This window comes from Diabrotica virgifera, chromosome 7 (genome assembly GCF_917563875.1).
Source record: "Diabrotica virgifera virgifera chromosome 7, PGI_DIABVI_V3a".
In the NCBI taxonomy this organism is placed as follows: domain Eukaryota; kingdom Metazoa; phylum Arthropoda; class Insecta; order Coleoptera; family Chrysomelidae; genus Diabrotica; species Diabrotica virgifera.
In genome coordinates, this window is record NC_065449.1 from 221,448,289 (window position 1) to 221,462,283 (window position 13,995).

Below are 13,995 nucleotides of genomic sequence, written 5' to 3' on the forward strand. Positions count from 1 at the left end.
AAGATGGAATGACAACTTACTGGAGGCACATTGAAAAACAGACACAGTCATGTCTATACAATAAGAATACGAAAAAGAAGAAGAGGAAGAAGAATAATAATAATAAGAAGAAGAGTACGAATAATAATAAGAAGAAAAAGAGAGTACAAGAGATGAGTTCAATATTATTACTCGGGGGTTTTTGAGCTCAGTGAATACGAATATCATGAGGGAGATGGTCTCCAACATACACGGTGCCCAGGATGGGTCGGTTCTTCTAAAGTTTTATGCGGAAATTTAAATTAAACAATACAAACTCGTTATTCGGGAGTTTTTAGGGCCTCTGATCACAAAGATGGACTTGTCCAGTTCTGTCAAGGACACGATTTCATTATATCGAATACTAACTTTAAACTACCACCGACAAGACTCTACACCTGGAAGTCAAATGCAGAATCAGAGGACAAAATTATTATGAACCAAATCGACTTCACTCTAATAAAAAAATCGATTTAGAAATTGCATCAAATCAGTTAAAACTTATCCAGGTTTTGACATTGGATCTGATCTCAATTCCATAGTAGCTGTAACCCAATTAAAATTAAAAATGGTGATCAAAAATACGTCTCGCAAAAATATTAATACAGCCCAATTACAAGACGAGAAAGTTAAGGAATCAGTTCAAAGACAACTGAACGAAAATTTAATTTGGGAAAATATCGGTGAGAATGTCGATGAGGGCTTAGATAAAATCGTAACAACAGTAAAAGAAATATGCGTGAGAAATTTACAAGGCAGGTAAAAGCTAAAAAAGCAGGCTTGGATGACAGAAGACATATTGGATTTGATGGAACAACGGCGACAAGCGAAAAACAAGGAAACACTTTATAACAGCACAAAAAAAGAAATTCGACGTAAAATACGAGAAGCAAAGAGTCAACATCTAGCCAAACAGTGTCATGACATTGAAGAACTTGAAAACAGATACGACACGTTTAACATGTATAAAAAAATGAAAGAATCGGCTGGCATCTTCAATCAGAAACAAACTGCATTGCTACAGGATGAACATGGTAAAGTAATATTTGAAGTAGAGGACAAACTTAAAGAATGGGAAAATTACGTTACGAACCTATTCAAAGACAATAGGAGTAGTTCACCTCCTCCTCACCACCTCCAGTAGATATTACTAACTGCGACGGACCCCTAATAACACGCTCTGAGGTAATAAAAGCCATACAATCATCAATAGATGGCAGAGCGAGTGGTCCTGATTAAATTCCAACTGAAATATACAAGCTTATAAATGATAGCAATGTTTTAGAGGCTATAACTTCGTTTTTCAATACCACTTATACCAGCGGACAACTACCTAATGGTTGGTCTAATTCACTGTTTATAGCTCTACCTAAGAAGACAACAGCAAAAACCTGTGCTGATTATAGAACCATCAGTTTGTTAAACCATTTATTGAAAATTTTTCTGAAGGTATTACATGGTCTAGTCGTATCTACAATAAATGCCAGGAATACCTGGATGCCACACAGTGTGGTTTCCGTAACGGGTTTGGAACGAGAGAGGCACTGTTTGGAATGAACGTACTTGCTCAAAGATGTCGAGATATATCTGTAGATATATACTGTTGTTTTATTGACTTCCAAAAGGCATTTGATCGTGTTATGTAGTCTATATTGATCGAGGCTCTAAAAAACATTAGCTTGGACGGCAGTGATGTTCGAATAATTGCAAATTTATAATGGAATCAAACAACATCAGTTTTAGTAGATGGTGTGGAATCACAGGCTCTTAATATTAAAAGAGGAGTACGGCAGGGATGCCTCTTGTCACCCCTGATTTTCAACGTTTACTCCGAGAGAATTTTCAAAAAAGCACTTTCTGAAAACAAGAAGGAATACTTGTGAACGGTGAAGTCATCAATAATTTGCGATATGCCGACGATACAGCTTCTACTCAAGAAGATCTGCAATCACTACTTGATAGTGTCGTTGAGAGTTGTAGGGAGGCAGGTCTGGATTTGAACATACGGAAAATCAAAGTCTTCTTCTCCTTCAAGTGCCGTCTCCTAATCGGAGGTTGGATATCATCATCACTATCTTTACTCTATCCACCGCTGCTCTAAAGAGTTCTATAGAACTGAATCTAAACCAGTCCCTTAAATTCTTTAACAATGACACTCTCCTTCTTCCTATACTCCTTCCGCCTCTTATCTTTCCCTGTATTATCAGTCTTAGCATTTCATATCGCGGTTCCCTCATTACGTGTCCCAGATATTGTAACTTTCTTATTTTTATTGTGTTTATTATTTCGCATTCTTTACCCATTTCTCGCAATACTTCCGTGTTCGTTTTCCTCTGTGTCCATGCTATTCTAAGCACCCTTCTGTAATACCACATTTCAAATGACTGTAGCTTATTTATGTGTTCTTGCTTTAATGTCCAGCTTTCAAGTCCATATTGTAGTATCGAGAACACGTAGCATCTCAAAGCTCTTACTCTCAGTTCTAAGCTAAGGTCTATGTTGCAGAGAACTGTTTTCATATTTCTATCCTGGTCCTTATTTCTGTTGTTTGATCATTTTTCTCTGAAATCCAGGTTCCTAGGTATTTGTATTTATCAACCCTTTCTATCGGTACATTTCCCAAATGTATGCTTGTTTGTGTGTTTGTTAAATAATCTTCGTAAAAATTTGTAAAATACTCGTAATAAGTTTATATAATCGTTTACCTTGGACAGCAATTAAATTGTAACGCCAAAAGTCACGGCGAAATTAGATCTAGGATAGAGCAGGCTTGAGCCGCTTTTAGAAGGATGTCCAACGTGTTATGTAACAGAGACTTAAAATTGGCATTGAGGATCCGCCTACTTCCCTGCTACGTGTTCTCGGTCTTAATTTACGGTTTCGAGTCCTGGACTGTGAATAAAATCGATCTAAATCTCCTTGAGGCTTTCGAAATGTGGTGCTATAGAAGAATTTTAAAAGTTTCCTGGGTGGAGAAGATTCGAAACTCCACAATACTAGAACGTTTCAGCAAGACTACTCAGATGATAAAAAGCAGCAAGCAGAGAAAGCTGGAGTATTTCGGACATGTAATGAGAGGTCACAAATATAGGTTGCTACAAAATATCATGCAAAGAAAAATAGCAGGCAAACGCAGTCCAGGACGAAGAAGCCCCTCATGGTTGAAGAACTTGCGAGATTGGTATGGTGTGGATACAATCATGCTATTTAGGGTGGCAGTGAATAAAATCGGTGCCAACTCGACATAGACCAGGGTAATAAGACAAAATTATATCCTGTTCGTGACACTTCAGCAGCCAGGGTACTGAAGCGTTTTTTCGACAGAGAATACCTATAGGAACAAATTATAACTATTTCCTGCGTAGGATCTGGCGGCCATTTTTATTTATAAACAATTAACTGTCAAAAAATGGCATTTTCCCTTTTTTTTCAAATCAACGGAAAACAGTGAAATGATTCTTTTAGTACAAATATCTTCGAGATTATGAAAAAAGCTTTAAAATGACGTATGACAAAGTTTGATATACTCATTTATTGTTAATATAATTGCGAAAAAATTCGGAAATGCAAAAAAAATATTTTCTCAATAACTGTTGTAAAAAATTAGTGTACAGCTTTGAAATTTTTGTCAAATGAGGGTTCTTTGGTGCTTAATATGTGATAAAAATTTCAAAGCGATTCATTCAATTGTTTAAATTTTATTCAAATTGTTTATCCTAGAGAGCATTTTTTTTGCAATTACATAAGTCAGAAAAAAATGACCTTTGAACCATTCCACAGGTGTCAAATGAAAGAGCATGAGCTACATTTTCAACATGGTTTAAAAAAGTGAATAAAAAATGCATTTATTAGTAATAAATATTTATGCCAAAGTATCGTCAATTTTTCTTTATCAACTTTTTGAATAAATTTTTCCAAAAAAATTAACTTTTTGAAGATATTCTTCTTTAGCGGCGAATCGATGAGGGTAAAATTTGATTGATCCGCGCGCATGCGCACACCGACAGTATGGTATTAGTTGTTATACGGGCTCTGATTGGGTGTTGAAATTTTGAAATGATCTGTCAATAATTGTTCAATATGGAGGTTATCGGTAAACAAAAATATTGTATAATATTAGTTTTTATTGAAGTGTGGACAGAAATAAAATAAAATTTATATTATAGTGACTTTTTAAATAGTTTTGAAAAGCCGCAGGTACGTAATTCTAAATGTTTCAGTTGGAAATAACTAATAGTTTCAATACCTATCTATTTGGAAAATGTAAACAAAATAATGTAGTTACCTATTAGTAGGCAGTGCTTTAATTTACATAATCTGATTACGAACAAACTTTCTACAAATCTTCATCTCATATATCATTTTCTTACTCTATATTTTGTTGTATATTATTTCGACAAAAATCAAACTAATAATTTTATTAAATTGATATAAATTTATGGTGTAAACGTTTAGTTTGTGTATATTCCCACATGACATATACGAGAGTTTGGTGCAGTTTGAAATGGCGTCAACTTTCGTACGGCGCGGTAGACTTGAAGTGGGTTCAAGCCCCAAGCAAGTTATTATTTTTTTATTTTTTTTTATAGATTTTATGATTGTAAGTATATTATTATATAATTTTTGAAGATATTCTTCTTTTTTGAAAGGGGTAGATAAGAAAGTTAGTTTGATTTTTAAATAAAATAAATACAAATAACCTTTTAAGTATATTTACTTCGTTTAAATTACCTATTAAATAATAGAAGAATATCTTCTTACGTGCGTACAAAATACACACACATTCTTTTTTTACCTTGTTTTAAGTGCACAACTACCAAGTTATGTTATCTATATCATAATTGATAAAAAATTGTAATAAATATGTATAATTTCTTATATGACAAAATAAAAATTTTATAAGGAAAGATTTACGATATTTTAGCATAATTATTTATTACTAATAAATGCATTTTTTATTCACTTTTTTAAACCAAGTTCAAAATATAGCTCATGCTCTTTCATTTGACACCTGTGAATGGTTCTAAAGTCATTTTCTTCTGACTTTGTTATTGCAAAACAAATGCCCTCTGGGAAAAACAATTGGAATCAAATTTAAACAATTGAATGAATCGCTTTGAACTTTTTATCACATATTAAGCACTAAGTAACTCTTATTTGACAAAAATTTCAAAGCTGTACACTAATTTTTACAACAGCTATTGCGAAAATAATTTTTTTTGCAATTCCGAATTTTTCGCAAATATATTAACAATAAATGAGTATATCAAACTTTGTAATACGTCATTTAAGAGCTTTTTCCATCTCGAAGACATTTGTACTAAAAAAACCATAAGTTTCCCTGTTTTCCATTGAGTTGAAAAAAAAAATTAGTTATTACCCTGGACTAACAGTTCTAAGGTCGAACAATAATATGTATATCGGCGATGGTCTCCGAGATAACTGAATTCCTTCTCGAGCGGGAAATATTCAAGAGACGTTTGTTGGCTTTTGGGTTTGAGTTTGTATTTATATATCCGTAGCTGATGACATCTTATGAGATCGAAATGACGTCATAGTACGGTTGTCTTATCGAATTAAACACAAAAGCTGGCTTAGCGTGCTCCTACGACATAATATACTGTTATAAAGACATAGAAGCTACAACTTTTCTGGAATATGTAAATATTTGCACATTTAGTGTAGTACAAGGGGGGAAACGATAATTAGTAAATTGTTTTCGTTCATAGCCGTCAAAATAGATGTCACATTTGTAGGGTTACCACTTGAGTGGGAAACAACCTCCAAAACTAGAAATTCTATAGCGACTAATTAATGGAAGTTAAATCATAAAAAAAGGTAAAAATCCTGCAAAGTTTATTTATTTAACAGTTGTATCGAAACGGATTTCATTTGCAGCAAAACTAAAATTTGACTACGAAAGTTCCAATCTTCACCTTTGAACTCATTTTGATTTTTGTAAACATAGACAAGGAAGGATCTGTTTTAGGTGGATGTGAGAGGTGGCATTCAGATTTTTTCGGATAAAGTTAGGTGATAACTTCGTTAATAATAATTAACTTGTGCGCCATCTCAAATATGCCCGGAACCTTAATAAAAAAAAAATAAAATATTTAAAAATTTCAAAAAATATCGTTTTTTCTAATTTCTTTGCTTATAACTTTAAAACGATTCTGGAATACGATTTTGGAACAAAGTCGTATAGGAATAAAACAAAGATAATTCAATTTTCTACCTGATAAGATTGGCTAAAAATGTCGTAATTTATCACCCTTGCTACAAAATAGCAATCAATATAAAATAAGGGGGCAAAACACTCCTGTCTTTATTCAATGTTTTTCCATCACTTAGGTTACACTTGGAATCTTCCTAATTCCCTTAGAAAATTTTTGTAATGTGCTAAAACCGTCCACCAAATTTCATTAAAATGAACTTACTAGATTTTGCATAATAATTTTGCAATCTAAACTTTTTTTAAAAAATTAAAATTAATTAGAATCTTGCACAACAAAAACTAGAACATAGAAAGATGTGTCAATTTTTTTACATATGAAGAAGCACTTCACCTATCTAATGCATTTTACAGAATTGAAATCGGATTATTTAAGCAGCCTCAGCAATGTTTTAAAGTTATAAACAATTTTTTGTCTTATAAACAAATTAGTGCTGTGCCCAGGAGGGGGTGCTACGGGCTCCTTTATTTAGATGGACTTACCCAAGTTTTTTTATGTATTTTGACCCGTAGAATATGAATTTTTTGGGTAACAGTTGATCCGGATGTCATAACATTGATTTTTCGCAAAATAAAACCTTTTTTTTTTGGATTTCTTGGGTTCTAAGCAAAAAATGTCCTTAAAAGTTTTTTCGTAGGATGCATAGTTTTCTAGATAAACGCGATGGAACTTTCAAAAAATCGAAAAATTGCAATTTTTGAACGCGAATAACTTTTGATTAAAAATAAAATAGCAACTCTGCTGACAGCATTTGAAAGTTTAAGTCAAATTATACCGGTTTTAATTATATGCATTGCTAAAAATTATACGAAACATTGAATAACAGCAGGTGTATTTTGCCCCCTTATTTTGTATTTATTGCTATATTGCAGAAAAAGGTAAGTACCTTAAGAAATTTTTGACCAGTCGTATATCATACAAAATTCAATTATTTTATTTTAGTTCTCTACGACTTTGTTAAAAAAGGAATCGTTTTAAAGTTATAAGCAAAGAAAGCAGAAAAAAATCTATGTTTTTCGAAATTTTTAAATATTTTAATTTTTTTATTTATGTTCCGGGCATATTTGAGAAGAAGTATAAGTCAATTATTATTACTGAAGGTGTCACCTAACTTTATCTGCGATTTAACAAAAATAGACGTTTTTTACAGAATAGTCCTGGTCTAACATAATACTTTGATCAAAAGATACCGAATTTTTACCACTGAGTGGAGTTTTATATTTGAAATCGCAGGTCTCTTTAAGTGTTGTTTCTAAAAGAACTGTTCATTCTACAGAAAAATTGCTAATACATGTTTTTGATCAAAATTATTCCTTTTAAAAAAAGTCTTAAAAACATTGTGTTTGAAATATACCGTAATAATAATTTAATTGAAACGTACAAAAATTTTGGGGTTTAAACTTCCATTTTTGGGGAACCAAACCCCATAAAATTTTTATGGAGTACACAAAATTCACTGTTATTTTTTTAATGCCAAAATGTCAATTTTTAATGAAAATCTGTAATAGTTTTCGATATATTGTAAAAAAATCGATTTCCATTTTGTATCTTAAAAAGGCTGTAACTTATTTTATGTGCACATTTGTCCTTAGTCCTAAGGTAAGTCAGGATTAAATTTATGACCTGTCTTTTTATTACACCCTGTATATACAGTATTGTTGTTATATATGATTATTTATATATTTATATATAGTTAGAATGGTGAATAACAAACATTTAGTTGTCAGTTTCAGTTAGCGCTGCCAGCGAAGAGTGCAAAGCATTCATTAGTAAATATTTGCCAACTGTCAATTTAGTTAACAGGATGGATAATTTTAAATAAAATAATTAACTGTCGCTGTGTCTCCGAATGATAAATGAGATAGGCATTGATAAAATAATTTATGGAAGCTATACCGTTACAATATAATTACCAATTACCTAAATTATTGCATCTGAACCTGTTAATTTTTTATTATATATTCTCTTCGAATTAGTTAATTTAATTTTTGAAACTAGGTATTTATTTATATTATGAAACTTAAAGATAAATTCAATATCAATAAAAGAGTTAATAGTAAAATTAAACTAAACTTAAAGATCAAAAATGAATAACCATTTTCAATTTTGTTGTAACACAAAACTACAGCCGCATCATTATTCCAGTTCAATCAGAGAGTGTAGCAAGCACATCTACCGGTTTCGAAACTTATTAGTCTCTCATCAGGAGGCACATATGCTGCTCTCTCTGACCCAACTAGGACAAACCCCGGCGTGCAGTCACGGATTGCAACGAACGAAATGGCAGGGATGCCCTATTAGCAACTGCTAGCAAAAAAACTAAATTTTCAATCTAATAGCACACAAAACAACACATAAAAATGTTACTCTACACCCTACCAGATTGAAAACATTGGGAACCTTCTCTGGTAACACCTCCGAGGCTTCCACAACTTGCAAGCCATAACGGATGCTGAGACTAAGGAAGATGAGGGAATTTTACAATTTATAATTCACGTCCCATTTGCTCAGCGAGGTAAAGTTCCAACGAGAATGGTTCCCTTCGTACTCCAGTCAGAGTAAACATGTAAATCAAAAATGAATAACCATTTTCAATTTCGTTGCAACACGAAACTACAGCCGCATCATTATTCCAGTTCAATGAGAGAGTGCAGCTGTGATGGCTTGCAAATTGTAGAAGCCTAGTAGGTGTTACCAGAGAAGGTTTCCATTGTTTTCAATCTGGGTGTTGTTTTGTGTGCTATTAGATTGAAAACTTAAGTTTTTTGCTAGCAGTTGCTGCTAGGGCATCCCCGCCATTTCGTTCGTTGCAATCCGTGACTGCACGCCGGGGTTTGTCCTAGTTGGGTCACAGAGAGCAGCATATGTGCCTCCTGATGAAAGACTAATGAGATTCGAAACCGGTAGAGGTGCTTGCTGCACTCTCTGATTGAACTGGAATTATGATGCGGCTGTTTAATGTTGCAACGAAATTGAAAATGGTTATTGATTTTTTATTTAAATGTTTACTCTGATTGGAGTACGAAGGGAACCGTTCTCGTTGGAACTTTACCGCGCTGAGCAGATGGGACGTGAATTATAAATTGTAAAATCCCTCATCTTCCTTAGTCTTAGCATCCGTTATGGCTTGCAAATTGTAGAAGCCTCGGAGGTGTTACCAGAGAAGGTTCCCAATATTTTCAATCTGGTAGGGTGTAGCAACACATTTTTATGTGTTGTTTTGTGTGCTATTAGATTGAAAACTTAGTTTTTTTTTTAAACTTAAAGAGTTAATCGCCAGGCTTCCGGGTTGAACCGCGTCGTTGGTTTCTAGGCTGAGCTTTCGACGTCCTCTGTGACGTCATCTTCAGGACTTTCGTGGTCTCAGTCTCCTGAGGTTTCAGACACTACCCTCTACACTACTCACTACAATACTGCACTACAGTATACGCCCAGACACGCTACAATGGTCAGACCCAACTTTGTCAAACCCGACTGTTCGGTGGTCTGGCCGGGACGTGTGCAGCCCTTTTTACAGAATATGTCTTAAATATATTACAGGCATTTGAAATGTGGTGCTACCAACGTATGTCAGGGGCCCCATATATTTACCATATACTGCGAGGCATAAGTTAGGGATATAGAAAATTATGCTTATTTTTATAGTTAAATTTTTCGTGAACATAACGTATTCTGCTAATTTTTTTGAATATTTTAGATTTTTTGAAGTTATACTTCTTTAGGCGCGTTGGCAGTAAATTTATATGTGCGCGAATTCATCAAAAGTTTTGGTCCTGGGCGCAGCCCAAACGTTATAAGAGCTCTGATTGGGTAATTACAATGACTTGTCAACAATTGTTCAATATGTCGGTTATTTTATTAATACTTAAATGGTTATGGGTAAACAGATGTTGTGTATTTTAGTTTTTATTGTTGTGAGGACACAGACAAAAGCAAGTTTATCATTGTAGTGACTGTTTAAATAGTTTTTAAAAGCAACCGCTACGTAATTGTAAATATTTCAGTATTGTAATAAAAAATTACATATCTATTTGGAAAATGTTCCTAGCTAGTAGGTACCTAATGCTTTGATTTACATAATTTGATTACCAACAAAATTTCTACCAATCTTCGTCTAATATATTGTTTTTAGTCTATGTTTTGTTGTATTTTAATATTTTAATTCCACAAAAATCAAACTAATTTGAATAAACTAAGAGAATAAACTCTCAAAAAAAGTTTAAAACTTTCACTTGGGTGTATCTTATGATACATTATTCATATGTCTCGGTAGCTAAATTATGCGTGCGGGGATTTCAAAATTTAACAACCTGATAAACGCAGGTTCAATCTCCGATGCAATTTTTATTTTGTTATTTTTTTTATACATTTTATGATTATAAATATATTAATTATATTTTTTTTTCAGAAAATACGTATATAGTCAAAATTTTTGCCAAAAATTGTTCAGAAATAATTTTTTTGTTTCATTTTTTAATGTGTTTGCGTGTGTTTTATTTTTTTATTTTTTTTATTTTTTGTACTGTTTTAATAAAAATTTTTAAGTTGTATGTATTAAAATTAGTTTAATATTTAAATAAAATATAAATAAACTGTTTAAAGTATATTGATTTCGTTAGAATCATATAATAGAAGTATAACTTCTTACGTGCGTACAAAGTATATTCACATTCTTTTTCTTTAGCAGTTACACAGTTGTATAAACTTATACTCAAAATTCTTTTTTGTAATAATACCGGGTGGACAAAAAGAAACGTTCTTCTTATGTTAAGTTTAACGCACCCGGCAGGTAGGACTAGGTACAAATGTAAGTGCACATCGAAATCGTGTCGTAGTGTAAGTTTTGTGAGCATTTTCTTTTTAAAAAGTCCCTGATATCTTTAGAAACAGAAAATATACTGTTTTGTAATTTGGCATGTGTTTTAACCGAAACGTTGATATTATGTTGTAGTCTCATATTTTGCGAACACTTTATTTTTTTAATTTCTCTGTCTTTAATAACAAACAAACTAGACAGTTTTACTCTTTAATATGGGTTTTAACTGACGACGTGCGATACGTGAGGAGGCCATGTCATATCATACCACTAAGATGAAATTATTTCCTTTGTATACTTAGTGCGAAATGAATAGTGTTCAAAGAAAAAAAATCTGTGTTATGTACCTCTCGCTAATTAAAGAACCTCCACGTAGACACCAAATCCGTACTTACCCTCAAGGAAATTCCACCCCAAAACATCACAGAGCCTCCACTAAACAGTCTCATCTCTCTTATGTTGCGCTGTGCATATCGTTTACCTGGTCTACAAATAACTCTTATAGGTGTCGATAAGAACTGTTTACGTTATATGCCTTTCTGTTCTTAAAGATTTATTGACTATTATCGACTGATTTTTATTTTTAGTTTAGTTTTGTTTTAGCTAAAACACATGTTAAAGAGTAAAACCAAATATTTTCTTTGTTTTTGAAGATACGAGAGAGACTCAAAAAGCAATCGCTATTTAAAGAACCTCCACGTAGACACCAAATCCGTACTTATCCTCAAGGAAATTCCACCCCAAAACATCACAGAGCCTCCATTAAACAATCTCATCTCCTATTATGTTGCGCTGTGCATATCGCTTACCTGGTTTACAAATAAATCTTACAGGTGACGATAAGAACTATTTACGTTATAGGCCTTTCTGTTTTTAAAGTTTTATTGACTGTTATTGACTGATTTTTATTTTTAGTTTAGTTTTGTTTCAGCTAAAACACATGTTAAAGAGTTCTTTGTTTCTGGAGATACGAGAGAGATTCAAAAAGCAAAATGTTCATAAAACATAAGACTACAATACGATTCTGATGTATACTCACACTTCTACCTCGTTCTCCCTACAGAGTGTCTCCAGTGGCGACGCGTGACTTTTTCTAAAGTGTTACCAAAACTAAAAGTATTTTATAAATATTTTTATTTATACAGTGTTCCCATACATCAAAGTTTGTCCGACTAGACACCGTGAATTTTCAGCTTGCTATTAATCAACTTTTTTTGGTACGCGCGATCCAGGTCTATTATAAAAAGAGATGAAATACAGAAATAAAATTAAAAAATTTAAAATTTAAGAAACTGTATAAAGTATCTACAAACTAAAAACATATTTGTTGTTTTTAGGTAAAATATGTATTATATCACCTTTATACTTTATTAAAAAATCCAAATTGTATAATTAGTATACTAATCAGTACATTAATTTGTCATTTTTAGCCTAAAATATTAAATAATTTTTATTTTATTGATTATACACTACAATGTACTGTATAATCAATATTATTATATGTCATATAATAATATTGTTGTTAATTAATATATTTCGACAAGTAATTAAAATCGATTAATATGATTTATATAGGATAAAAAGGTATAGATATGTTATCTGTATAGTAAGCAAGTACAGTTACAAGTTATAAAATAATAATTAATAATGCCTATTATGCAATAATCGAATCCAAAGGGCCGGTACGGTTAACTAACCGGAGTTTAATCGAGAAAACACCGGCCCTAAGAATAACAGACTTCATAAATGGAATTATAATTATTACCTATAATTATAATAATAATTAAAATTGCATTTATTAAGTCTGATATCCTTACGGTCGGTATTTTCTGTCCCGATTAGCTAACCGGGACATAAAGTACCTACCGGCCCTTACCTAGCCGTGTCACCAAATTAAAATTTGGTAACACGAATACTAATCCACAGCGGCTTAAGAGCCATCGTGCCCGCAAAATTTTCAGAGACGATCCAGTCCTCTGACCGATACAAAGATCCTACCGTCGTGGCCACTCACAGAAGTGGTAAATAACGGCGCGGCGCACGGTAAGTAAGGGCACAGTATTTATAAAGAGGGAACCTCTATATACTGTGGTAAGGGCGTATTATAATAACGTGCAACCGATTTTACATAAACTCGCTGATATTTTCGTGCTTCTAGTTGACTATTTAACTGAATTAGGTAGATACTATTAACAAATATTTCTATTTTTAAAAAATATAAATGGAATTATTTCATGGTAGTCATAAAATATTCATTTGCAAATTTTAACTGTTACCAATGGTAACAATGGTTACATGGACGCTTCGCCAGTGAGTGTCTCAAATTTAACAAAAGTAAAACATTTCTTTTCTTCCACCCGGTATAAATACAAAAAAGAAGTTTGAGTAAACCTTTGTACAACTGTGCAGATGCTTACTAAAAATCTAAATTAATAAAAAAATCTTAGCGGAATCCGTTAATCTGTTCACGAAAAAATAGGCTATGAAAATGAGCATAACTAACATAACTATTCTACGAAGGCTAAAAAGAGACAAAGAAATTAACACATTAGAGAACAGAAAGTTGGCTTAATTATAAATACCAACAACATTGACCACATTGTACTTAATAATAAATACCAACTTCTACTATTGATTCTACAAGACAAGATTAATGTCAAGAGAGGCCCTGGATTCTGGCTTGCCAATTTTAGGAAATGAACTGGTCTAATGTCAACTGATATATTTCGAGCTGCTGTGAATAGAATAAGATGGGTCAATGTGGTCGCCAACATCTCTAGAAGATAGGAGAAGATTATTTCTGCGACTATTCCGTCTTCTAAAAAGTGATAACATCGAACTCAAACCCATAGCCTGAAAACAAACCCTTTCAACAACATTCAATGTCAATCCAATACCAGGAAATCTCCAGCTGGTCAAGAGGGGAAG